This window comes from Silene latifolia, unplaced genomic scaffold, assembly GCF_048544455.1.
Source record: "Silene latifolia isolate original U9 population unplaced genomic scaffold, ASM4854445v1 scaffold_70, whole genome shotgun sequence".
NCBI lineage: Eukaryota > Viridiplantae > Streptophyta > Magnoliopsida > Caryophyllales > Caryophyllaceae > Silene > Silene latifolia.
Window position 1 is genome coordinate 5,125,177 of NW_027413609.1, and position 27,817 is coordinate 5,152,993.

General features: G+C 38.2%; 2 non-coding genes across 2 annotated transcripts; both read right to left on the reverse strand.

Annotated features, from left to right (window-relative positions):
• Window positions 1–450: 450 nt before the first annotated feature.
• Window positions 451–557, reverse strand: LOC141640078 (small nucleolar RNA R71). The gene has a single exon (XR_012542824.1). It is a non-coding gene; the product is annotated as a small nucleolar RNA R71 (small nucleolar RNA).
• A 21,729-nt stretch (window positions 558–22,286) lies between these two features.
• Window positions 22,287–22,393, reverse strand: LOC141640096 (small nucleolar RNA R71). The gene has a single exon (XR_012542842.1). It is a non-coding gene; the product is annotated as a small nucleolar RNA R71 (small nucleolar RNA).
• Window positions 22,394–27,817: the final 5,424 nt, after the last annotated feature.

A 27,817-nucleotide genomic window follows, 5' to 3' on the forward strand; every position in this document is an offset into this window, starting at 1 on the left:
AAATATTGAGTTCATCAACCCTTTTGCAAGAGAAGGTGAGGAGAACCCATCACAAAATACCCCACAAAATCAACCTACAATGCCTAAATTTTCATCGCATTCCGTATCCACCGAGGAGAACCTACCCAATGGTACTCCCACACCACAACATCTAACCGGAAATTTTATTGCCAAATCCACCTTTATCCAATTAGTCGAAAGGAGCCAATTTGGGGGATGCCTAGTGAAGACCCTCATTCTCATATGGAAACCTTTTGTGACTATTGTGATGCGATTTCTCAAACCGATGTAACTCAAGACCAAATTCGATGGGTCTTATTTCCCTTTTATCTAATTGGCACCGCGAAACAATGGTTGAAGGGCCTTGATAAGGCCACTCTCGGAATAGATTCTTGGAAGAAGTTGGCTCTAGATTTTTACAAAAGGTTCTACCCACCGGAAAAGACTAACATGCTAAGAGCTCAAATTACGGGTTTTAAGCAAAGGGATGAAGAATCTTTGTATGAAGCTTGGGAGCGGTTTAAGGGAATTTGTCGCTCATGTCCTCACCATGGACTTAGCGAATGGTTCTTGGTACAACAATTTTGGAACGGTTTATATGAAGATTCAAGGAACATTCTCAACATGGGATCAAATGGAATGTTCACCGAAGTTGATGACAATCAAACATGGAACAAGATTGAGGAAATGGCGGTCCATAACTCACAATATAGTAGACCTCACAAGGCTACTAGAGGAGGAAGGCATGAAGTGGACTCCGTTACTCAATTGGGTGCTCAACTTAGTGCTCACATTGACACAATCAATTTGAAGTTTGAACGGGCTATGGCTAGACTTGAAGAAGCCTCAAAATCACCAAAGCATCATGTTAATGCCATGACGGCATCCTCATCAATCCCAAGTGGGATATGTGAGAATTGTGGAACTTTGGGACATGACCAAAGTGAATGTAGGGGAACAAATGAACAAGTAAATGCTTTCCAAGCATACAAGAGTGGTACCCCTTATTCCAATTATTACAATGAAAACACCAAGTTTCATCCAAATCTCTCATACAAAAGCCAAAATGTTCAAAATCCTCAAACAACTTACACCCCACCTCCCATGAGAAACCAAAATCAAAGACCCTTTTACAATCAAAACCAAGGTTACCAAAATCAAAATCCATACAATCACCAAAATGACCAAGGTTTTGATGTTCAAAAAGCGGTCCTCCAAATGCAAAAGAATCAACAAGAGTTTTTCACTCAAATACAAAAAGATAGTCAAGCAAAGGAAACCACCATCAACAACATTCTAGCTCACACCAAGATGTTGGAAACACAATTGACTCAACTAGCATCTTCAAGCTCACAAAGACAAAAGGGGAAATTACCATCTCAAAGTAATCCCCCAAGACATGAAACGGTTAATGCCATTCACTTGAGAAGTGGTACAAGGTATGAAGCACCGAAGAAGCAAGTTGAGGATAAAGTTGTGGAAGCTAGTGATAAGGAAGAAATTGTGCAAAACTCCAAAGATGGAGAATCATCAAAAGAAGAAATTTCAAAGAAAAATGAAGACAAGGTCAAGGAGAAGGAGCCCATTGTGATTAGACTTCCTTTTCCAAGTCGTCAAGCCAAGCCCAAATTTGATGACCAACTTGCAAAGTTTATGGAAATTGTGAAGAATTTGGAAGTCTCAATTCCTTTCACGGAATTAATCAATCACGTGCCGGCCTATGCGAAATACATGAAAGACATCCTCACAAAGAAGAAGTCGATCCGGAAACTTGAGACTATCGCCTTCACTAAGGTGAGTAGTGCAATACTTCAAGGGAGTTCACCACTAAAACTAAAGGATCTGGGAAGCTTCTCAATACCGTGTACCATTGGCGACACCACGATCAACAAAGCCTCATGTGATCTAGGGGCTAGTGTGAGTGTTATGCCGTACTCGGTAAGTAAAAGGTTGGGGATGGGAGAGCTTAAATGCACCAATATCACACTCCAAATGGCCGATAGATCGACGAAGACTCCATTAGGGATATGGGAAGATGTCCCCGTGCGAATTGGGAAGTTTTTCATCCCGGTGGACTTTGTCATTGTTGATATGGAGGAAGACTCCAACATTCCAATCATTCTTGGAAGTCCCATCTTACACACCGCGGGTGCGGTGATTGATGTAAAACATGGTGAGCTCACTCTAGAAGTGGGAGATGAGAGTATAACTTTTAATCTTGACAAGACTATGAGAGCTCCCCATTTACATGAACCGTGTTTTATGATCGATCATTGTAGTCGGAAGGATGATAGGAAGAAGTCGGAACTCCAACGGAAGAAGAAAATTGAAGATGCTCCATTCAAAGAACAAGTGAATTGTGACAATGAGAGCTTGCAAAGCTCATCAAAATCAAGCAGAGAAGAAGAGGATGGCCTCATTGGCCAAGAGAAGAAATTGGAAGAGTTGTCTCCATCAAATCAAGAGATTTTCAATGATCAACTTAATGAAGTTTGTGGTCTTTGGGACGACGAATTTGAAGGGATTTTTAATCCCTACATTGGTAATGATATCGATCAAGACCGACAACAAGGGCCAAGGTCTATTAAAGACCTCTACCATGATAATGAACAAGCTTTTGATTACTTTTTCAAGGTGTTGAGCAACATCAACAACACCTTGAACATGCCCCCCTGACATCTCATCAAGAATGAGAGTTTGGTGGAGTCTTCCCTAAACCACCATTTGTAAATATTTCTAACTCCCTAACTTGTATTTCAATTCTTGTATTGCATTTTTGTTATTTTTGGATTTTTATACAACGATCAAGATAATTATCATGTTTGAGAGAAGTGAGGGAGGGATTAATAATTTCAATTAATGTGTAGTGCTTTAGCTTAGTGTGGGGATGGCAATTGCCTAGGCTATCCATGCCTTAATAGTGCCCCCACAATAAAGAACACAAGATATGAAGAAGAATGGAAGAATAACAAGAGATATGCGTTGTACACGGATGGAACTGAATCCGGGTACAAAGGGGTCGAATCCGAGCGGATTCAGGAGAATCCGCCCGTTTTCAAGCAATCCGGGCGTGTTGGGTAGAAGACGCACGTCCTGAAATGAGCTGAAGTTTTGAAATTTTTGACTGTCAGCGAATCCGGGCGTCCTACATCCTAATCCGCCCGTCTTCAAAAAGCCGCCCGTCCTGAAAGGAAGACGCTCGTCTTCTTGGCTGAGGAAAACAAGAAAAATTTCTGGATTGAAATCCGCCCGTCTTCTACAGAAGACGCCCGTCCCTTGTCTGCAAATCCGAGCATCTTCCCTTAAAGACGCCCGTCTTTAGGCGAGTTTTTCCCAGCCCAGAAAAGGCAGAATCCGCCCGTACCGAGCAGAATCCGCACGGATTGCCCCTGCAGTTCAAATTTTTTTGGGCTTTATAAAACCCCTCCCACATTCATTTCTTCATTCCTTCATTCATAACACTACTCAAAACCCTCAAAAACCTCATCCTCTCCATCACAAAAACAAAATTCCTCAACTACATTCACCAAAATCAAATCAAAACACCCTTTTAATAACAAATCAATCACTCCTTTTTCAATAAAAATCAAAACCAAGCACAAAATCTTCAACCTTTGAGTCGATTTTTGAATTCAGAAAGGCAAAGCCTTTCATCTTTAAATCGATTTGGGTGCACTAGAAATTGAAGATTTTTCACTCTTTCTTGGTTAATTCATCAATGGCAAGGACTAAAGGAGCAACAAAGGCAACAAAGGCAACAAAGGCAAAGGCACCAAAGGCAAAGACACTTTCATTAAGGCAAAAGACTCTTCTAGCAAAGAAAGCATTGGCTATGGTGGTAGCAAACCCAAACTTGGAAGTGCAACAACAACAACAACCTCCCATGGGTGCAGCAACATCTACTACTCCGGAAATTGATCAACTTGCAAACTATCCGGAGGTAATTTTCATTTCCAAAACCCATAGGGACACTTTTGCTAAGTTTTCTAGAAAATCATTTCAATCAACCAAGTTTATTTGTGAAGATACCTTAAATAAGTTGAGTGTCCTTGAGCAAACTAGAACCTTTTTCAAAGCCATGGGGTTAGAGAAATTGTTTGAATCAAAAGAATTGACATACCCCTCCCTTACCTTAGAATTTTTGAGTTCTTTAAAACTTAACAAAGTTGAGACTATGGAGAAACTCGAGTTTCGTCAAGCTAATGTTAGTAGGCGCATCTCCTTTAAGGAATTGGGTGAAGCTTTGGATCTTAGTGATGAACCGAGTTATTTTAAGAATGTTGGCAAATATGACCCCGACCCTCTTTGAGAGGCGATTTCCAGAAGGAAATTTGAAGACTTTCATGCGAGTCGTGCTCTTTTAGTCCACCATCCGGGCATACGAGTATGGCACAAGGTCGTAGGGAACACCATCAATGCAAGAAAAGACACCAACCATTTCACCAAACTCGATTTTGTTCTTCTTGAGTCGGCTTTGAACGTTGGTACGAAATTCACCAAGCCTTTTAACTTTCTAAGGCTCTTTGTGGATAGATGGTTAAATATTTATTGTGGGAATAAAGGCACTACCGTTATTGTGAATGGAGGCCTAGTCACTATCCTAGCTAAATACTTTGATCCTAACTTCAACAAAGATAACAAGTATGAGGCGAAAGAAGGTGGTCATCTCGTTGATTTGCATACTATGATACACAAGTACAAGTGGGTTGCCCATAACCCTCTTGACACCAAGTATGGATGGCTCACTAGTGAGGCTAGTTCTTTCACTTTGCCTTCAAAGATTTGTCGATTGAGTGTCCACCAGACCAATTATCTACTTCCCCTTTCAAAAGAGGCCGAGTATATTATCCAACAACAAAAGGGTGAAGTTGAAATACCCTCCTCTTCCATTGTCACACCACCTTACCCTTTTGAGTACCAAGAGTTCAAGCCGGAAGGTGTTGAAGCAGGAAATGATTATTTGACTCTTCTCATGCAAGCAACGCACAAGCAAGCCTTTGAGGATCGGAAAAATGCTTACTTAGCTCAATATCCACCCCTATTACACTTAGCTAGGCAAGGACTACTTGACTCATCATGTCCTTTGCCTAGTTGGGCGGATACGGAAGTCCTATTTCCGATTGCATCTAGGGTTGTTCCGGGTGATAATGAGGTTGTTGGTAATGAAGAAGTTGATGATAACATTGATGAAGAAGCTAGTGAAGAAGGAGAAGAGGGTGATGAGCAAGGTGAAGAAGAAGGTGAAGAAGCAAGTGAAGAGGGAAGTGGCAATGGGACCACTTCTAATGAGGAAGATGATGATAGTGATGATATGATGGAAGATTAGCAAGCTTTGGAGGCTCCTACCCTCTCAAGGTTTGTCTATTTCTCTCTTTGTTCTATTTATTTATTTTTCTTGATCATTGTTGGAATAGTCCTAGCACCATTGAGGACTCACACCTTGGTACTTTTTGAGGTGTTCTCATTTTATTGTTCCCACTTTCAAAATCCAAAATGACAAATTAGTTTCATGCATTGCATAGTGTGTGCATGAACTACACCCATCCTTGGACATTAGCAATAAAGTCTAGATCGGTTTGGGGAAGTTAATGCATACACAACGGGAGGTAATCTAAATTATCCTCTCCGTCATAAATAAAAACCATGCATCATGTAGTGTAGACTAGTGTAGCTTGCATTTAGTGTAGAAATCATGCATCATGTTTGCATAATTTCCCATCATTTTGGCCATTGAGGACAATGCCCATATTAGTGTGGGGACGGGGAATTCTAACTTAACTTTTATTCAAAAATCCAAAAAAAATGAAAAATTTCGAAAAACCATAAAAATTTGAAAATTGAAAAACCCAAAAACATGTTTATTCCTTTTGTAGTGTAGTTATATTGTATATATTGTGTTTGTTCTATCCTTGTTCACATTGATTGACTACGCCACATCCGAGACATGAGGATCATGAAGACCGCATGGTATGATCTTTCCAATCTCCTTTTTCCTCTTTATGTTAATGACTATGTGGCTTTATTTTGATTGATGCGGTATAACAATGTGAATTTAGGACTTGCATTTAGTTTATATGTCATATTAGTTGATAGAATCACTTGCATTAGTATGTATATATTAGTTGCACCATTGCATGTAGTTGCATTTAGATAAAACATTTTGAAAAGTGCCTAATTGAGAACTTTGACAAGAGCAACTAAGCCATTACAAATACTTTTTCAACTTAAAACTTTGCCTACTAGAATGGTTGTAAAACACCCTAGATTGTGTCATACTAGTCTCTTTTGACCCATGACCCAAAGCCTAGTCAAGGGTTTGCATGTGAGTCACCTATCCAACCCCGTGATGCGATGTGGACTTGGTTAACTTGTCTAGGTGACCTTGATTGACCTTGTGGTAAGGCAACCCAAAAATACTTTCTATCAATAAGCTTGAAGTGCTCATTTCAAATAATTTTGTCATGTGGAAGTAATTTATTGCCAAGGAAACCTCAAATGTTAGGAAATGTTGAAATGTTGAGAAATTTAATTATTTTAATGGAGGCGTACCACTTCGATGTGCTTTGGAGCGGGATCCATTGAATTCGGCCCCCACACGGTTGTGAATTCGGCCGCCCAGAGACAGAGTGACTATAACCCCGAAAACTATTGTCTAGAGGTTAACCGGTTGCCTAATAAACGTTTGGCGAAAGCAAAGGACACTAGCCCGGAAGGGACAAACCCCATCTTAAAATTTTTGAAATGCGAAAGTGAAATGAGGACAATTTTGAATACTAGTCGTATCCACCCTTGTTTATAAAGATTTGAGCATTTCATTCCCAAAAAAGCCTTTTGTTAAGCCACTTTGTCGAGCTTGGGACGATCCATGACCTTTACTTTTGTAGAGAATTTGAGACTTATCATGTCATATGCTACTAGCATCATAGGGATCATCATTCCACCACCATCCGATTGCTCTTGACGAAAGCATTTGGAAATTGAGGACGAAAGTAGTCTAGTTTAACACCATTTGGAGGTGATTTAGTGCCATCCTCTTACCCTTAGTAATTTGTTGAACTAGTATTTGTGAAGGATTATATGCTCTTAAATTTGCTCTCTTTTAGTTGCCTCCGCCACATGATGAGGAAGTGGCTATTCCTTTTGTAGATGCATCCATTATTTGATTTTGTCTGCTTAATGTTTGGATGTGTCGCCATTTTGGCAAGACCCACCTTGCCTTGCAAGAAGGCATCCTACCTCATGGTTGTCTTATTGTGAGTTGAAGGGGCGGAGTGAGACTCGCTAATTGTCTCATATCGGCTATGTTATTAGGTTAGTTTAAATAATGGTCCTAGTCTTTGTCACCTCTTTACTCGGGACGAGCAAAGGTTCGGTTTGGGAATATTTGATGTGACCATAATTAGCGCATATTTAGCCCCTGAATTAGCCTTGTTACCATGCTTTTTAGTGCATATTTGGGGCATTTATTATCTTTAGTTCTTTGTTTTGCATATTCTTTGAGATTTTGATCCCTTGGTAGGAAAGGAGTAAGAAACTTGCATTTTCATGGCAAAACGAGACTAAATTGATCGAATCCAATGACCAAGCATTAGGAGAGGCAAGATTAGAAGGCCTTTGTACATATTATAGTAGATGAGCAATGTTGAGAAAGGATCCTTGAGTCCCGAAGGAAATCCCCAAGGATTTTATGAAGAAAAGGGAAGAAAAGAAAAAGAAATGTTGCTGAGGTACATTCTGTGCGGTTTCTCCACAATCCGCCCGTCCTCCACAAGCACAATCCGTGCGTTTTCCTCCAAAGACGCCCGGGTTAGCAGCCACCTGAATCCGCCCGGATTCCTCCAAGGACGCCCGTGTTCCACCGCCACAATCCGCCCGTCCCGACTCCAAAACGCACGGATTCCAGAACAGGGCAATTTCGTCTTCTCCAAGCTACAAAGAAAGAAGACGTTCCTTCGAAAAATACCGGCTCCTCCCTGCTCAATCTAAAAAGTGTAATTACTAGTTTAGCCCTTAGTTAACCCTAATGCATCCCCCTAATTTCCACTATAAATACCCCATTAGTCTAATTAGAAGAGCATGTTCTTCTTATCAATTCTTAGAGTAGTTAATATCAATCAAATCTCTCTTTAGTATTGTAATCAATAATTAATGAAGTTCTAATACAAGTTTTATTTCCTTAATCTCTCTTTTGTTCATCCTTTATTTTGGGTAATTGAAGATTATTTGGGTTATTATTGGGAGATTGACAACCTCTCAATCAAGCATCAAGTACTTCTCTTATTCTTTGCTTTATTATTGGAATCATTAGTAGGTATAATTCTCTTAATCCCTCTTTAATTATTGTTAATTACTTTCATATATTCATCATGTTTCCTTTTGTTGGTATGATTGACAACCTTGCTAGCATGATCAACAGGATAATGACTGAGTAGTGACCTAGCTAGGGTTAATGGGTAATTAGGGGAAACCAACATGGGGAATGATTCATGCTTAAATTAATATGCTTTCATGGTTTATTTGCTTGCTTGTTTTGATCTCAACTCATGCACAAGTTATGTTTGATGAAATGTGAGCCTATGAATCCTTGCATTTTTTATCCATCACCTATCTTTTCAATGAGACTTGTAAGACATAAACCAACTCGAGTCTCATTAGACCATGCATGTTGTTGAGTAGGGAAGACTAAGTCGACTTGTAGGTGTTGTACAATCTAATCGATTCGGCTCCGGGAACCAAACTTTCCTAGGATTGTAAGATATAACCCAACTCAATCCATCACAACAATAATTGTTTGCTTATAATTTGAGAACATGTTTGTATGATCAATTCCCATGATTCCCCTATGACCCCATGACACCCTAGTGCTTTTTATCAATTGTTTACAACCCTTTTAATTCATCTTACTTATTTACTTTCTTTGCTATTCTAGTTAGTGACCTTCTACGTCAACCCAAATTGTGACACCCCTAAGACACCGCTAGTTTCAATAGAAATCTCATCTCAATTCCCGTCCCTTGGGATCCGACCTTTACTTGCCTCTTTACTAATTGTAGAGTTGTTTGTGAAGCTATAGATTGTGTTTTGATTCGGATGTGACCCAACGACCACATCTATTTAATTGTGAACACGAAACAGACCGATGAAATGCTGCCATTGCTGACGGTAAGCTCAAGTACTTAATTGAGCCAATACCGGTCAACCCAGACCCCAATGCAGGATTCAACGAGTCACTCGCTTATAGTGACTTCGTTATGGAAGCGGGTGTGATAAAGAACGTACTCATTATTGCAATTGAAACCAATTTGCAGAGACGCTTCATTGCTCAGGGTGCAAACAAGATTTTCACCACGCTCACTAATGAGTTCTCAAAGGCACTGAGAATCGTTACTTATGAGCATACCTGTCGCTTCTTTGATGCGAAACTCCAGAAGGGCCAACCGGTTCGCCCACACATTCTTCACATGATTGAGAATGTCGAGAAGCTGGAGGCACTTGATTGTAAAATCAGTGAGAGCATTGTCATAGACCGAATGCTTCATTCTCTTCACGATGGTTTTGCCCTTTTCAGGGCGAACTACTACATGAATGACTTGAAAAAGAGTCCTCATGAGCTATACTCCCTTCTCGTACAGACCGAGAAGGATATGAAATTGAGTGGGACTGTGAAGCAGGATGTTCTCACGATTTTCAACAAGGGTAAAGGTAAGGGCAAGACTCATGGCGACCTAGCTGTAGGTGAGCCGAAGTTTTAGAAGCCAGGAAACGGTAAGAGTGGGCCCGGTGAGACTAGTGGCTCACAGGGGAAGGCAAAGAGCAAGGGCGGTGACATTGAGTGCTACCATTGTCACAAGACTGGACATTGGAGGAGGAATTGTCCCGTGTACCGTGAGGACATCAAAGCAGGCCGCGTCGTTCCTGTTGGTATGTCATCTTATATTCATATGATTGAGATTAACCATACAAGTTTCGGAACTTGGGTACTTGATACTGGTTGTGGTTCTCATCTATGTAATAATTTGCAGGACCTAAAGAACATCATACCTCTCGAAAAGGGTGATGTGGACCTGCGAGTCGGGAATGGAGCACGAGTTGCTGCAGTCTCGAAGGGAACATATGTAATCCAACTCCCTAGTGGTTTTGAGTTATTTTATATAACTGTTACTATGTACCCAGTTTATCTAAGAACATTATTTCTATTTCCGTACTCGATATAGACGGTTTCACATTTTCAATAAAGGATAATACCTGTATTTTCTTTTTAATGAAATGATTTATGGCAAAGCAGTTTCCATGAATGGAATTTACATCTTAGATCAAACCACGGAAATATTACATGTGAATAATAAGAAATTAAAGGTTGGTAACAAAGATCAAACCTATCTATGGCATTGTCGAATGGGACACATAAATGAGAAACGCGTGAAGAAACTCGTCGATAATGGGACTATTCCCGCATTCGAATTTTCTACATATGGCACGTGTGAATCATGTCTCATTGGCAAAATGACTTGAATTTCCTTCAAAGGTGTTGGAATACGCTCTAGTGACCTATTAGGACTCATACATACTGATGTTTGTGGACCTATGTCAATTACCGCTAGAGATGGCTATACATATTTTATCACTTTCACGGACGATTTAAGTAGATACGGATATGTCTACTTAATGAAGCATAAAAGTGAGTCCTTTGAGAAATTCAAGGAATACCCGAATAGGGTTGAAAACCAACTGGGTAGAAAGGTTAAAGCACTCCGTTCAGATCGATATGGCGAATATCTTTCAAATGAGTTTGATCAACACCTTAAAGACTGTGGAATCGTTTTGCAGTTAACTCCACCTGGAACACCTCAATTAAATGGTGTGTCCGAACGGAGAAATCGAACCTTACTTGATATGGTTTGATCCATGATGAGTCACACGGTAGTGCCTGATTCATTATGGGGTTTTGCTCTTTTGTCAGGTGCTCTTATACTTAACCGAAGTCCGACTAAAGCTATCCACAAGACTCCATATGAAATGTGGAAGGGAACGGTCCCTAACTTGTCCTTTATTCGGGTTTGGGGCTGCGAGGCATATGTCAAGTGGAGACACGAGGATAAGCTCGGCTCGCGATCGGTCAAGACATACTTTATAGGTTATCCAAAAGGAACATTTGGTCATTACTTCTATTCGCTTACCGAACATCGAGTTTTTGTTGCGGCTAGTGCGACGTTCTTAGAGAAAGAATTTCTCGAGAACAAGACAAGTAATAGAACCTTCGAGCTGTCGGAGATTCCAGAACAACAACCGAGGAACGGATGGAGGAAGTTGTTCCTCCAACTGATGACACGGTTCATATTCCTGAGGAACCTAGGAGGTCGGGTAGAGTCTCTAATCCTCTGGACAGATACATTGGTATGGTCGAGGAGAATGACGTTTTACTCCTTGAGAGTAATGAACCCGCTACCTATAAAGGTGATATGGCCTGTTCCGACTCAAAGCTATGGCTCGAAGCCATGCAATCCGAGATGGACTCCATGTGTGAGAATAACGTATGGGATCTAGTTGATTTACCTAATAAGGTACAACCTCTACAGTGTAAATGACTTTACAAAATAAAGCATTCTGTAGACGCGCAACCAGATACCTATAAGGCACTACTTGTGGCCAAAGGTTTCACTCAAGTGCACGGATTGCATTATGATGAAATTTTTGCACCCGTAGTCATGTTACGTTCCATTCGGATAATCTTAGCGATTGCCGCATTTCATGACTATGAAATTTGGCAAATGGATGTGAAAACCGCCTTCTTAAACGGTTATTTGGAGGAAGAGTTGTACATGGTGCAACCCGAAGGTTTCATAGATCATGAACATCCTAAGAAAGTATGCAAGCATAGAAGGGATGTGCACATTAATGAACATGGCTTAGGTAGGAACGGTTGCGGTCCCCCACTGGTGGCGAGGAGTATTTGTTGCGATGGGTACTGTGGTAGGGCTACACACTTCAGTGTGTAGTCAGATGTGTGGGGATGAGATGGAGTTGTGCTGATTGAGTTGTTTGTAATACTGTTTCTTTGCAGCTGTGGTTTTATGTAATCAGTACTGACCCCGTTAATTGTTTTAAAAACTGTGGTGATCCATTCGTGGATGGTGAGCAGTTGTTGAGCAGGTATGATGGCTTACGCGAGGGATAGCTGGGATGGAGTCATCACGTGTTGTAGAGTCTTCCGTTGTGTCATAAACTAGTTATTTTTCAGTTGTTTAGTAGTTTGACAGTTTTCGAGAACATTTGTATTTTCTTTTATCAGTTTTGGGATTTGGTTGTATCACTTAAACTTTATTACTATTTAAGTACGTTTTGTTATTGTCCATTTGATTATCATTGCCTCGGGTAATCGAGATGGTAGCATTCTCATACCTTAAGTGGTCCTGGAAAGGCACTTGGAGTATGGGGGTGTTACACCCCTAATCTCCCACTAATCCTAGTTAAGTAACTACTCACTTATTATCATGGAAGACATGTTATCAATGGTGTGAATCATCACAAAAAGTGTAAATATGACAAAAGAGTTAAGAAATAAGCAATAAAGAGTAAAGAGTAAAGGAATTATACCAAACTTAAGATGAAAAAATGGAAAGGAAAGAATAATAGAAGAAAACATGATTGATTGATGAAGAGATGTCAATTCTCCAAATAATAACTCAATAATCTTCAATTACCCAATAAAGCTTGAATAATAATTTAGGAAAGATTAAAGGATAATCTCTTCTAATCTACTCCTAATCTAATCTAAGAGAGCTTGATTTAATCTAAGAAAACTTGGTTTTATCTAAGAAAACTTGGTAATTAGCTAGGTAGTACAATGAGGTATTTATACTAAAAATTAAGTACAAGAATTAGGGTTACAAAGGGCTTAAATGACGATTAACCTTAGGAGAAGATTGGTGTCTTGCAAGTCCCGCAAGGCCATGCACGTCCTAGCTTGAAAGTCCCTCAAGGACACGCACGACTCCCCATTGAGAAGAAAAGCTTGCTGCATAACAATCCACTCGTCCTGGCTTGGAGGCGCCCATCCTGAGCTTGGACCCCCGGCCTGAAGGGCTTCCCTTCTTGTCTTTGCTTTACTCCCTTGTGATCCGTGGGGATCGTCAACGGATCGTGGGGTTCCTTTGTTATTGCACATTCCTTGCTTTATTGACGTAGGCCTTTAATGCTAGTCTCCTCTTTGGTGCTTGGTCATTATATGTTTAACAATTTAGCTTCGTTTTACTCCGTTTAGTCAAGGTTAGTGCTCCTCTCATACCAAGGACACCAAACCTCATATAACATGCATAATAGGAAGCTAAAGACAAGAAACGACCCTAATACACCTAAAAAGCATAGGAACTAGGCTAGTTAGGGGATTAGATGTGCGTAAATATGAGTCACATCAAACATCAACAAACCGAAACTTTGCTCGTCTCGAGTAAAGAGGTGAATAGAACTAGACCTTTATTTAAACTATCTTAATAATAATATAACTGATGTGAGATAATTAGCGGGTCTCAGTCCGCCCCTTCAACTCACAACAAGGCATCCATGAGGTAAGAGGACCTCTTGCAAGGCAAGGTGGGGCTTGCCAAAATGGTGATACATCCAAGCATTAAGCACACAAAACAAGTAATGGATGCATCTACAAAAGAATGGCCACTTTCCTCATCTAATTGGTGGAAATCATCTACAAGGGAAGCAATTTAAGGGTACACACTCCATCATAGATATTGGTTCTCCTAGTTACTAAGTCGAAGAGGATACAAACAAGTCACCTCGAAGTTGTGTTAAACTAGATTACCTTTGTTCACAATTGCTAAATGCTTTTGTCCAGAACCAAGTCTCTATGGTGTTAGAAAACACTGTAGGATCACGGAATTCCCCCTCTTGCCTAGACAAGAAGAAGGGTCGTCCCCTTTCCACCATGCAACAAATAAGATCAATGGATAAAATGGTATTCAAAGTGTATGAGTTTCATAATGCTAGTTTGCTTTTGATTTGTTTCCCCCCAATTTCTTGCGGTATTTGGATTTTGAGAACATTTCTTTTCCATTTTTGATGTTTTGGCAATTTTGATACTTAGCAATTTCTTTTGCATTCTTTTTGAACATTTTCAAAGTAACCCCATTTTTTAGCAAGGGCACTTTTATTGAAGCTTAGGAATCTATTTTTACTCCTCTTTTCATTGATGCATTTTTGTGCAAACTTTTTGATTTTCATTTTCGTACTTGAACTCAATTTGGAGATTTTTGTGCCCATTTCCTTTGTATTTGGCAAAACATGATGTTATTGATGAAAGAACGATTGTATGGCATCAAGGGTCACCTTGGAATAAACGGTAGCCATGGAGTTATCACACCACAAGGTACTCTTGACTAGGCCTTAGTCCAAGCGTCAAAAGATACTAGTATGACACATCCTAGGGTGTCTTGAGGGTGTTCCAGGAAATAGAGTCTCAAGGAGAAATATTATCTACGAGGGCCTTATATACACACTTGTCAAGCTTCCTAAATAGGCATTTTCACAAAATTTTCTAACCATGCAACTACATGCCATGATGTAACTAACATATACACAACTCTAATGCATATGCTTCTATCAACTATTATGCCATATAAAGTTAATGGAAACTCCTAACAACAAATAGGTACACAAACCGCCATAATAAAATGCACAACATCCTCCTTGACATGTAAGCCCATCCTCCTCATATGAATAATGAAAAGAAATGGAAGGGAAATAGGGATTAGAACGATCATACCAAGCAGCCTTCACATTCCCTCGATAATGCATCTAATGTAGTGTTGTATCTATGTGAGAAGAGAACAAGAACACAAGTATATACAATTATACACTACTAAATTAAAGAACATCTTTTTGGTTTTTGAAATTTTCAAATTTTTATGGATTTTGTTTTCATGAAATTAAAGAACATATTTTTGGGTTTTTTCGAAAATTTTCAATTCTTTTGTATTTTGGAATATAAATTCTCATCCCCCACTTTATTTTGGAATTGTCCTCAATGTACATGTAGGAGTAGGAATGAAAAAAAAAAAGAAATACATGTTTTTGGATTTTAGAATTTATGGAATTAAATGCAATGATATGAGTGAATGCATGCTCTAACTAAGTGCAATTCTATATGACATATATAACAAATGAATGCAATCTAAACTACATTAAATGATTCATGTTCTCACCTATGATCAAACCTCCCCAAACCGATTTAAGCACTATTTCTAGTGTAAAAAAAATGAGGTGTGATCATTAGTGACTATGCATGAATTCTAGTCTATATACAACTAACTACATGAATCATGTGAGATATTGTTAGGTTCATATACCCCTATTAGACTCATCTAATCATTTTATAAATTACTCATAATTTATATACTAGTGGATCTAGTTTCATGCAAGATGTTTTAATCAAAATTAAGGAGAAAACGATTTTCTTACATACATTTGTGACGGATTTAAGGCACTAGATTTGGACTCCTTCCAAATTTAGATCTTGAGCTAATGCCATTTTTGGATGATCCTCCAAAAACCTTCAAGCATTCAAATGTAGAATACCTCCTTAGTGATTCACCCAAGACATTCCCATAACACTAATCATATTACTAACTAGGTAATAAAATTAGTTAACCTTAAATATTAATTCTAATATTAGTTGTATTACTACCATAGTAATCTTATGTGAATATTAGAATTTATGAATAATTTTTTATGCATAAAACAATTTTTATGTAGAGAGATAAAGATATATGTTTTTCACAAAAACATGAGAATAATAATTATAAAGATGAGAACTTCTTCTAACCTTTAATGCGAGAGGGGGGCCGGTTTTTACTACTCATGGGGAAGGGTAATTTCTCTTCTCATAATTCTTTATGTTCTTACCCATAAGATAGAGTAGGTCCTAGAGTTTTTAGGCATGCTTATGGTGTAATGATGATGTCTTAAGCATATAATAAACTAATGACAAAATCATCACCCACTAAACCCTAATCCAACCGGTTTTCATACATAAAATAGACCTCCATTTTATCTTTGTAATTTGTCATTTGTAATTTGGTAGGTCATGTTACATATAACATGTTATTTGATATTATAATGCATATTTAACAAATTCAATATCATTTTATATCAAATAAATTATATTTATCAAATTTACTAGTAATTCACAATTACATGTATATAAAATGGGTCATGTTAAGTCTAGTCAATATAATCTATAACATTTTGCAATTATGATTAACTAATTACTCTTATCTCAAATGTTTCATAAACATTAATCAATTTTAGTAATATAACATATTAATTACCAAATTGAATCTTATTTAATCAACTTAAAATAAGATATATAACTCTCACTCATTGATAAAACTTGTTCTATTTAAGGGTTTAGTTAATCTGTATCGACACACAATTAATTAACTTATCATTTAAGGGTATTGTCCTATAGGTGTAACCTTAAAGGATCAACTGATCACCACCGTCAAACGACAGTAACGTCAAACTCTGGTCAGTCAATCGTTACCGATTAATGTTGATCAATTGACAATATATTGAATCATCCTTTTTTATATTCTTGTTATGAGATTTAATATGTGATCGCATTATTGTTGAGGACAAATACTCCAACAATCTCACACTTGTCCGAGACAAGTGTGCATCACCAATTCTCTTGTCCTATTACATCATCTCCCACTCAATGCAAGGTGTCTCACAGGTCATACTTGCATGTGATCATATCTAGAGTGGTTTACTCGATCTGAAGAGTAACTGTTTGACCGGAATTATCTGCCGTAGATAACTTCCGAGTGTGGCCACGCATTTTCAGTTCACTACTCCTCGAGTGGCCCTGAGATTTTAGATAACCTTGACAAGGGGGTGGACAATTCCTATCGCACTATTCCCTTCGTATAGCCACAGTTCATCATGACCCAAAGGATACCCATTTGACTTCAGTTACGACAGTCGTAGAGCATAAATCAAAGCCAATCAGACACTGTGCCAACTTGGGCGAACGGTCTTTATTCAAAGAATCGACTCATAAGAATACTATAGTAGCTCTTTCCATGACCAGGCTTTATAAAAATTACGAGAACTCTATAAGCGGTCACTGCCCGACAAAGTGTCCCATACAGTCTGCCTATATGATCGACTAGTCAACTCTTATGACTCTATGGCACTTAAACTTGCCATCAATCGCATCACACTCTAGTCATTTGGAGACGTGACCTCATATAAGTAACTAGGGGCCAATACTATGTTAATCCAATTCACTTTACTAGGTTTCAATATTGTCCCTACAATCTTATTTGGATGTAACAAAGTAATAAAAGAGTTTATAATAAAACTCAAATGATGAATGCATTATCACATATGTAAAATTGATACAATATCAATTACTACATAATCTTTAATTCATTTTTAATTTTGTATATTGTTGATCATCTCAATTCAATTGATATGACATGACTTATCATGCTAAGCCTATGAGAAGGCTTTGGTTAGTAAGTCTTAGCAATACTTTGCACTTTCCTAACCTTACTATATACTTTTTCCCTTCGTTATGTATAATCTTTATTATAAAACTTTTGTGTACGTGTCTAGATCCAATCTAGACATAGGCTCTCTTGCCTTATAATAGCTCCCACTATCCTTACAACGAGTAGGGAAGGACCTTCGGTTATTGGAACGAACTACCATAGTTCCTCCAATTCACAAAACCTAATCCTAACATCATCCCCTCCTTCTCGCATATCTCATTACTGCAAGTGTACTCAATTTCCGTTGTGTGTATCTCATTGTTCAAATACCTAGGAAGTTTCTAGCAGATACCCTCCTTAAATAATATAGCCAAGATGGTTCTCTAACCATCCTTATGAGTTTATAATATGGTTTTTGTGTAACTTCTTGTACATAAATCCATCTCATTTCTAAATGCATAGCTTCATAACTTTTGTACTTCCTGAGTACTAACTAATGAACTATGTGGCTATATAGAGAGTTCTCTCAAAGATACGATTTGTAACATCTCGTCATACTCCAAGTATACAAGGTTTAAGAATGGTAATACATCTTAGCGTAATGAATTAATCCCCAGCGGAAGCAAATGGATTCAATTTCTTCATGTTCAATACTTTTGAATCTTGTTAAGATTCTTATTAACATAAGAATATTAACTTTATTCTAATATCCATCGAACCAGATATCTTAGAGATGTATTATTCTTCTCCTAATTCTTTCATCACTCACAGTAATCAATATGTCATTCAAAAATAAGACTAATTATACGACCCTACTCCCACTAAACTTCATGTATAAACAAAACTACTCGACAAATTGAGAAAAGTTTATTACATGAATGAAACATACCATTCAACTCCTTGACTTTTACTAAAGATTTTTTCTTAAGTTCCTATCCTACCTTAGGATAGTTGCAATTTACAAAACTCATGCAAGATGATTTTAAAATCCAACAGTCAAATAATATTATTAAATCCGAATTTAACGAAGCGTTGCAATTGGTGTAAACCTCTTACCACCAATCAACCAAGTTATGGAAATATCTTAATGTTTATGTTAAGTTCAGACTATGACGGAGTTGAAACTAGATAAAGCATCTTAATAAGTTACAGATTTGTTACTTTCAAAAATAACATGACTCATGTCCACTTCAGGTTTCGAAGAAATAATTACTGATTTTGACCAAGAAGGAACATCTTCCTACGTCTTATTCTCAGTTTGTGGCTCTTATACATTTTCTCCCACTCTGTCTTTAAGAAATAATCCTCTTTTCTTTAATAAACAACATCAGGAGCCACAAACCCTTTGTTCTCGTGATCATGCAGGAAGAGACAACACATGTTTACTATCGAAACAAGCTACAATTTAGGTATCATGCTTAACCATATCTCATATGAAATGTAGATGATTTGTAACACCACCATTTTTTCAGGAGCCTTTAGCTAGACATTCCCAAATAAATAGGACTGTTACCATCTCGGTTTCCCGAGGTAGTGAATAACAAAGTACAACAATACCAAAGTACTTTAAATTAAAACTTAGCGATTACATGTTTATTACAAATTTAGCTAACTAAAACTTTATATAAAATAATTAAAACTCGCAGCGAAAATAAATAAAGTGATATAATTGTTCTATGTGATCTAGACTTCAACTATGGTCTAAGTCGAGCTCTCATCCCAATGCTCCCGAGTCAGCTAATCTTTAGTACCTGTCAAATCTGCTCCCCATAAAACGGTTCACCGCAGGTGTTCACGAATACACAGTCAACCGCGGGGTTGAGTAGGAATAAATACTAACAACAAATTGCTTGATTCGAATTACTTGGAAATTAATCGAAATCTTCTTCTGAAATTGCTTGAATGACGTTGTTGTATGTTGTTTTGATGAAATCTACGAACAATTTTACAAGAAATCGGTGCAATTATTAATGTTGATTCGAATTTTGGAAAACAAGATATCACGATGTTGTGTTCGTATGTTATATTTTTAGAGAGCGAGAGAGAGGCAGAGAGAGAGAGAGATATGAGTAAGTATTTGGGCTCTTGATTGTCTATTTTTGATAGAGAAAATATTTGGGCCAAATGAAAAATTAGGAATAACTCCAAATTTTTAGCCCAAATCCGCCCAAGTTAATAAAAGAATTTGGTGAGGTCGGTCGCCTTGCCATAATTAACGGCGGCCTCTCTCTCTCTCCCTATCTCTCTCTCTCTCTCTCTCTCTCTCTCTCTCTCTCTCTCTCTCTATATATATATATATATATATATATATATATATATATATATATATATATATATATATATATTGACGTGACTCATATTTGAGCATATTTAGTCCCCGAATTAGCCTCGTTCCTATGCTTTTTAGTGCATAATTGGGTCATTTACTATCTTTAGTCTTTCGTTTTGCATACTCTTTGAGGTTTTGATCCCTTGGTAGGAAAGGAGTAAGAACCTTGCATTTTCATGTCAAAATGAAGATAAATTGATCGAATTCAATGACCAAGCATCAAAAGGAAGACAATGCTAGAAGGCCTATGTAGATAATACAGTAAATTGGGCAATGATGAAAGGATCCTTGCATCTCCAACAAGATCCTTGAGGATTGTTGAAGAAAGAAAAGAAGAAGAAGTGACTGCCTAGCAATCCGAGCATCGCACTGCTCGGGATGAGCGTCCAGCCTTGCCACAATCCGAGCGTCCCGTGGCCAAGACGCTCGTCTTGGTACCTGATGAGCCGAGCGTCGCCTTCCCCTATCCACTCAGATTCCCCTCCAGTGCAAACCGTCCCTCAGCCAAGCCGCTCGGGACGAGCGTATTTCTTGAAGACTATGAAGACGGATATGTGCATCTCCTTCGAGAGGAGCACTTCCTCAACTTTTCTTAAGGGTCTTAATCGTCATTTAAGTCCTTAGTAACCCTAATTTATGTACCTAATCCTTAGGATAAATACCCCATTGTACTAATTGGATTATCATGTTCTTCTTATGCATTCTTAATCTCATCTTAATATTGTAATCAACTGTTAATTTAGCATTAATACAAATCTCATTTCTTAATCTTTGCTTAATTTCTCTATTGTTCACCATTTATTTTGGGTAATTGAAGATTATTTGGGGTTTATTTGGAGGATTGACAACCTTCCTTCAATCATCAAGTACTTCTATTATTCTTTGCTTTATTATTTGGAATCTTCTTTAGGTATAATTCTATCTTAATCCTTTTTAATTATTGTTAATCATTTTTATTTGTTCATCATGTTTTGCCTTGCTAGTATGATTGACAACCTTGTTAGCATGTTAAACTTGATAATGAGTGAGTAGTTTCCTTAACTAGGATTAATGGGGAATTAGGGGAAACCAACATGGGGATTGATTCATGCTTAATCTAATATGTTTTCATAATTAATTTGCTTGCTTGTTGTGATTTCAACTTATGCACATGTTATGTTTGATGAAATGCGAGCCTATGAATCCTTGCATTTTTTACCCATCACTGACCTTTTCAATGAGACTTGTAAGACATAAACCAACTCGAGTCTCATTAGACCATGCATACAGTTGGATAGGGAGGATTAAGTCTACTTGTAGGTGTTGTACAATCTAATCGATTCGGCTCCGGGACCCAAACCTTCCTAGGGATTGTAAGATATACACTAACTTGATCCCATCACAATAATAATTGCTTGCATCTAGTAGAAAATATGTTTGTATGATCAAATCCCATGAATCCCCTATGAACCCATGACACCCTAGTGCTTTTAATAAATTGTTTACATAACATTTTAATCATCTTGCTTGTTTTATTTACATTGCTTTTTAGCTTAATTGATCTCCTACCTCAACCCAAATTGTGACACCCTTAGACACAACCATTTGCAATCGAAAATTCTACATCAATACCCGTCCCTTGGGATCCGACCTTTACTTACCTCTTTACTAATAGTAGAGTAGTTTGTGAAGTTATAAATATTGTTTTGGTCTAGGTAACTTTTGACGATGAGTAACAAAACCGACGAACCAAAAATGGCGCCGTTGCCGGGGACCGGTGTTAACTTAATTTTATTTAAGTTGATTGTACTTAGTTGTGTCTTTCTTTGCCTTGGGGAAGTAAAAATCCTCAAGGTTTGTTCTAATTTTTTTCGAGTTGTTTGATATTTTGCATGTCTAGGAGATCACAAGGTAACTTGTTACCCATTGATCTTGAAATCGAAAGAACTTTGACCAACAATACAAGACTTGCTAGAAATACTTTGGGAGGTATTCGTGAGATTGTGGGTATTCAACCAAATAAAATTGAGTTCATCAACCCTTTTGTAAGAGAAGGAGAGGATAACCCAACACAAAAGCAACCATAAAATCAACCCACAATGCCTAAATTTTCATCACATTCCGTACCAACCGAGGAGAACCTACCAAATGGTACTCCCACACCACAACATTTAACCGGTAATCTTATTGCAAAATCCGCATTTATCCAATTAGTCGAAAGAAGCCAATTAGGGGGTATGCTTAGTGAAGACCCTCATTCTCACATGGAAACTTTTTGTGACTATTGTGATGCGATTTCTCAAATCGGAGTTACTCAAGACCAAATTTGATGGGTCTTATTTCCTTTATCTTTGATTGGTACCACGAAACAATGGTTAAAGAGCCTTGGTAAGGCTACTCTTGGTATTGACTCTTGGAAGAAATTGGCACTTGCTTTCTACAAAACGTTTTATCCTCTGAAAAAGACTAACATGCTAAGAGCCCTAATCACCGGGTTAAAACAAAGGGACGAAGAATCTTTGTATGAGGCTTGGGAGCGATTCAAGGGAACTTGCCGCTCATGTCCTCATCATGGACTTAGCGAGTGGTTCTTGGTACAACAATTTTGAAATGGTCTATATAAAGACTCCCGAAACATTCTCAACATGGGATCAAATTGTATGTTTACCGAAGTTGATGATAATCAAACATGGAACAAGATTGAGTAAATGTAACACCCCCATACTCCAAGTGCCTTACCAGGACCACTCAGGTATAATGATGCTACCATCTCGGTTACCCGAGGCATGATAATCATAAGACAATGAAGAAACATACTATATTAAATAAGTTTAAGTGATTACATTACAAAACCAACTGTAAGCAAAATACAACTGTTCTCAAACTATAAACCAACTGAAAGGAACTGTTCTAATAAACACAGCGGAAGTCTAAAGACTCTGATATGTGATGACTCCATCCCCAGCTAGATCCCACGCGTATCCAAGATATACCTGCCAAGCAACTGCTCACCACCCCCGAATGGATCACCACAGTTTTTAAAACATTTAAACGGGTCAGTACTAATCACACAATTCAATACATATATCAACAATAAGATAAACAGCAAAATTGACTGAATCACACACACACACACACACCACCAACCAATTCCCAACATCTCAATCGACCGTCCATCCCTTTGGACCAGACCGCCGCGATGGGGACGCGGCCGTTCCCACCTAAGCCCCGCTCATCGTACGAGCGATAACCCTGTCCCATTAATGTGCACATCCCCTTTCGTGACGGGTTCCACGAAGGGCGAAACTAGGGCGTGAAGTCACTCCCGCAAGTGACCCCACTCAGCCGAGAACGCATCTCGAGAACCATCAACAGCAATCACAATCACAATCACAATCACAATCATCATATCAAACAACTAACTACAGCACATCACCAACATCCCATTATGGGACTAATACTGAGTAGGAAATCCTACCTGGAAAGCACAACACGCAGACGGTATCTACAATTTGTATCAAAACGGCTCCTCTACGAATTCTCCTCCTACCATACAACACATAGATGCTACCATTCAAATACTACTCATAAAAACCCCCAATTCCTAAATTAGGGTTTCATCAATCTTAACAAAACATTATAAAAACTATATTAAAAGCTTACCCTCGACGCAAGGAATCCAACGACACGAAAAACAACAAGAACCACCGTCCGAACTCCGGAATTGCTAAGAATGCGATTAGGAAGACAAAGTGGTGCTTTCTCTCTTAAACAGGGTTTTAGGTTTTGTAAAAGTGAATTAAAACAATGACGAATATGTTTAAATACCTTAATCGCATAATTAACAAAACCCGAGAAACCTCCCCGTAAAACCGGACACTCGATCGAGTACCCAAGGTACTCGATCGAGTACCTTACTCGATCAGTACCCTGACTACTCGATCGAGTACCCAACAGTCGAAACTATTTTATTTCGCAACTTACCCTTACTCGACGAGTAAGGCCTACTCGATAGAGTACCCCCAAGACTTATAAATACAGAGTATTACAGTCTTCCCTCCTTAAAAAGAACTTCGTCCCCGAAGTTCAACCCATACTCTAAAACAAACATACTAACTCGATCAAGACACAACAACGTGACTAAGAACTCAAAACGAAACTCCAACCCAAACATGAACTCATAACGCCAACTCCACCAACTATTCCTACCTCCACAACATGGCTCACGATATCGTATCTACCACATATATATATCTCACACGACACTAACTCCATACATAACCAACTACCATCCTCTAACGCTGCTAGCTCCATAATATTATCCACTATCAAATCCAATAGCAAGACACTCATAGACATCAAACGGAATGTTACATTCTACCACCCTTAAAAGGAACTTCGTCCTCGAAGTTTACTCAGACTCATAACATCATCCTCCAACTGTCAACACTATATAAAATATTCTCATACTCCGAAGCATCACACTACTACAAGTACGGCCATGGCCTTTTATAAGTATTGTCCACAAAACAAATCCCCCCTTTACGCTACGCTAACACTCTACTTCCAATTATATTACCGCATGCACCACCATGAAACTCTCTTTTATTGCATCCTACTCCTCTTAAGACAAATGTTACGTCCTCGTAACTCACTAATACTAAACCCTTAGCTATATTATCTCATTATCCTCATCACCACCATATGTCAAAGATAACTGCCTATAACCTCATTTCCATAATCACTCCTATTTCTCAAGGCTCTCTTACTTCAACAGTTCTCATACTTCAAATCAATCGCACACCCCTAACCTATACCATAAGGCTCGTAGCAAAATCACCATACTAACTCTCCATTATCACTGCAAACCAACATACCTCGCTATGTAAAGCACTTATCTTCCAGAAGCATAACTCCCGATCCACACTCGTTACTTATACTCACACTAGATCCTCAAGTTCTTTCCTTCATTACCGCAAAACTCATACATAACTTAATATGACACTAATTCCCCCAACACCCTACACTCCTTTGTCCCAACAAAAGATTATGAACTACCTGCCGCTTTCAGATCATTACAACACATGTTCCACGAATCATTTTCCATTACCATGTCCACTAAAGCCTTATCTAGAACAAGATCAAAATTACTGTAACAACCTCTCACAACCGTGTCCCATCAATAGAACATCACTATACCATGACAACAACGAAAACATATTCAACTCTATTTCATATCATACTCTACCTCATTCTTAACTTAACCTGGTAAAGAAAACATCAATAAGCAAGACAACTGTCTACATGTTCAACCAAAACTCACAAAGAACAACAGCAAACAAAACAACAATCTATGTATAACTGGTATGCACTTTCTAAAACTTGTATCATAATCATCCCGCCTACTCCACCACAACCGGTGACGGCATCACAACACCGCCACCAACAGCCACACCGCAGTGCGAAAATACCCGCATCACAACACTAAATATCGTGCCCGGATCACCACCCGAGGCACAACAACCACATCGATAGACATCACAACTGCATACAACTCCCATAAACACTGACTCAGAATAACTTTTCAGACAAGAAAAACTTACTCAAAACCATTTTACTCAATCACAACGCAACATATTATATGAATAAACAGATAAGCATCTCATGAACATCATCTCTACCATTTCACGGAATACACATGTGTTATTAATACACATAAAATTACAACTAGCCATGTCAAATTAATCAAATTATTACCTTTTTGGATATCATTCAATTAAACTACCGTGTCCAACATATATATTACAGAACATTCATAAAACAGCTTTATAATTATCACACCATACCACTTCTTGTGAGGTCAGAACCTCACACAAACATTTACACATATCATAGACCCGTAATCACAACCAACTAGTCAATCCTGACCACGTAAGTTACCACTCAACAAAGGTTACCTGTTGTCCGAGCTTAACTCGCATCCCCCTCATCACATTCTTCCATTCGCATCACCAAAGACCTTACGCCATACATAACCATACTGACTAACACTCATTATGAGAAACCACCTCCTAAGACTATGTCTTATACTTCCTGACAACCATACTTTTATCAATTCAGTCTTTACAAAATCAGCCTCTTTAGAATTGCCACTTTTCTAATATACCCTTACCCTTAACCACTAGTCAAAGACCATAACACTACCACTGTCCGGACATCAAACCTCTTCACTCATCTCTAAACATCATGATTTCTTTTCTATCTTTGGTTAACATCCCAAACAACGAACATCGAATCCATGAACAAAATTACCTCAACATTCTTCCCAATATTTTCCTTAATTGAATCATCATCCATTTCTCCACCAAAATCTCATATCATGCAGATATTCTACTAACTTCTTACTTTCCTTAATTTCTCGAAACTCATTATTAAACACGTTGTCCTGAAACTCCCATATAACCATTAACTAACATCCTCATGATAATATCACACATTTCGATGATTCCTTACCTTTATATCACATAACTCAGGTGAATATTTTGCTCGACTTACTTTTATCCTTCTTTTCTCTTTACACTCAATAATACCAATTAATAGTTCAACTCCTTATTCCTTCTAGCTAACTCTTTAGAAATCCGATTTACCCATTCGTTGCTCCAAAACTCAAATTCCATTATTTTCTACCGACATCATCCCACTCTTTCCTACCATGGATCTTCTCTTATTATGCTATCACTCACACTTGCCACTAATCTATCCATAGAATCAACGTTTAATGTTCAAACAATTGCATCTCCCTTTTTACATCTCTAGAAATCATAATTCATTTAATACCGTTAATTACCCAAGGAAATCACACAGTAGTTTCGTCTCTCGATAACACAAATTTCCAAACTCGGTCACTACACCGCAAATCCACGTCGCGACATGTCCCATTAAGTTCGCTATATACCACTATTTCCAAACGACCTTTCATTACATATGTTCTTACTCAACACTATTTCTAGCCATCTCCCTCCATAATTTATTATACATCTCAGGTTGCTACCATCCACATCCTTTCTTTCAATCTTTTCATTCTCACGTTCCTTAAACTTACATCATGCCTTGCCCATATTCACTTACATTTTCATTACTCAACATACAATCATGTCACTCATCTCGTCTCACACAACATGCTCTATGCCTCAATTAAGTCTTACTAATCCCAACACATATAAATCATGTCCTCCCCACCGAACTCATACTCATCATAAGTGCCACTCTTTACACCACAAACTTGGGTAACTTACGCGTCAAGACCAACATACATGTAAAACAATGCATAAAGAAGCAAAATAACGCCTTTGAATTAAACATAATATGGAACGAAGTCAAAAGATAAACATATGACCCAAAATAGGGGTCACTAGATCGAAATAGAGCCACTCGATCGAGTAAGGGACTTACTCGATCGAGTAGGTGAAGATCAGAAGCACGTAAAACAAATCACCAGGGCTACTCGATCGAGTAGCTAAGGTACTCGATCGAGTGCCCCCGTACTCGATCGAGTACCAAGGATACTCGATCGAGTACCAATTCTCAAGATGTCCGAGTTTTCGTAAAACAGCCATAACTCACTCATTTCTTGGTCGATTTGGGTGTGTGACCTATCGTTAGAATCGTAAAAGAACAAGCTATCACCTCCAATTGGAATCACATTAAAATAATTTACGCATCTCAAGTTATAACAGTTTAAAGACAACTTTTTTGTAATCAGACGACATAATTATTTGATTTTTACTTCCAAACAACTTAAACATCAACCAAGTTAAACGAAAACAACCCAATACTCATGAAACCAGTAGCCCCAATCACATATTATTATTTTCGAAAACAAAGCAACAACATTCATCATGCACTACCCACATGCTTTTATTCTATAGCCTTTCGTAAGACAAATCATACTCATACATTACAAATCCTATTCCATGTTACTAACATAACAACACTATAAAAT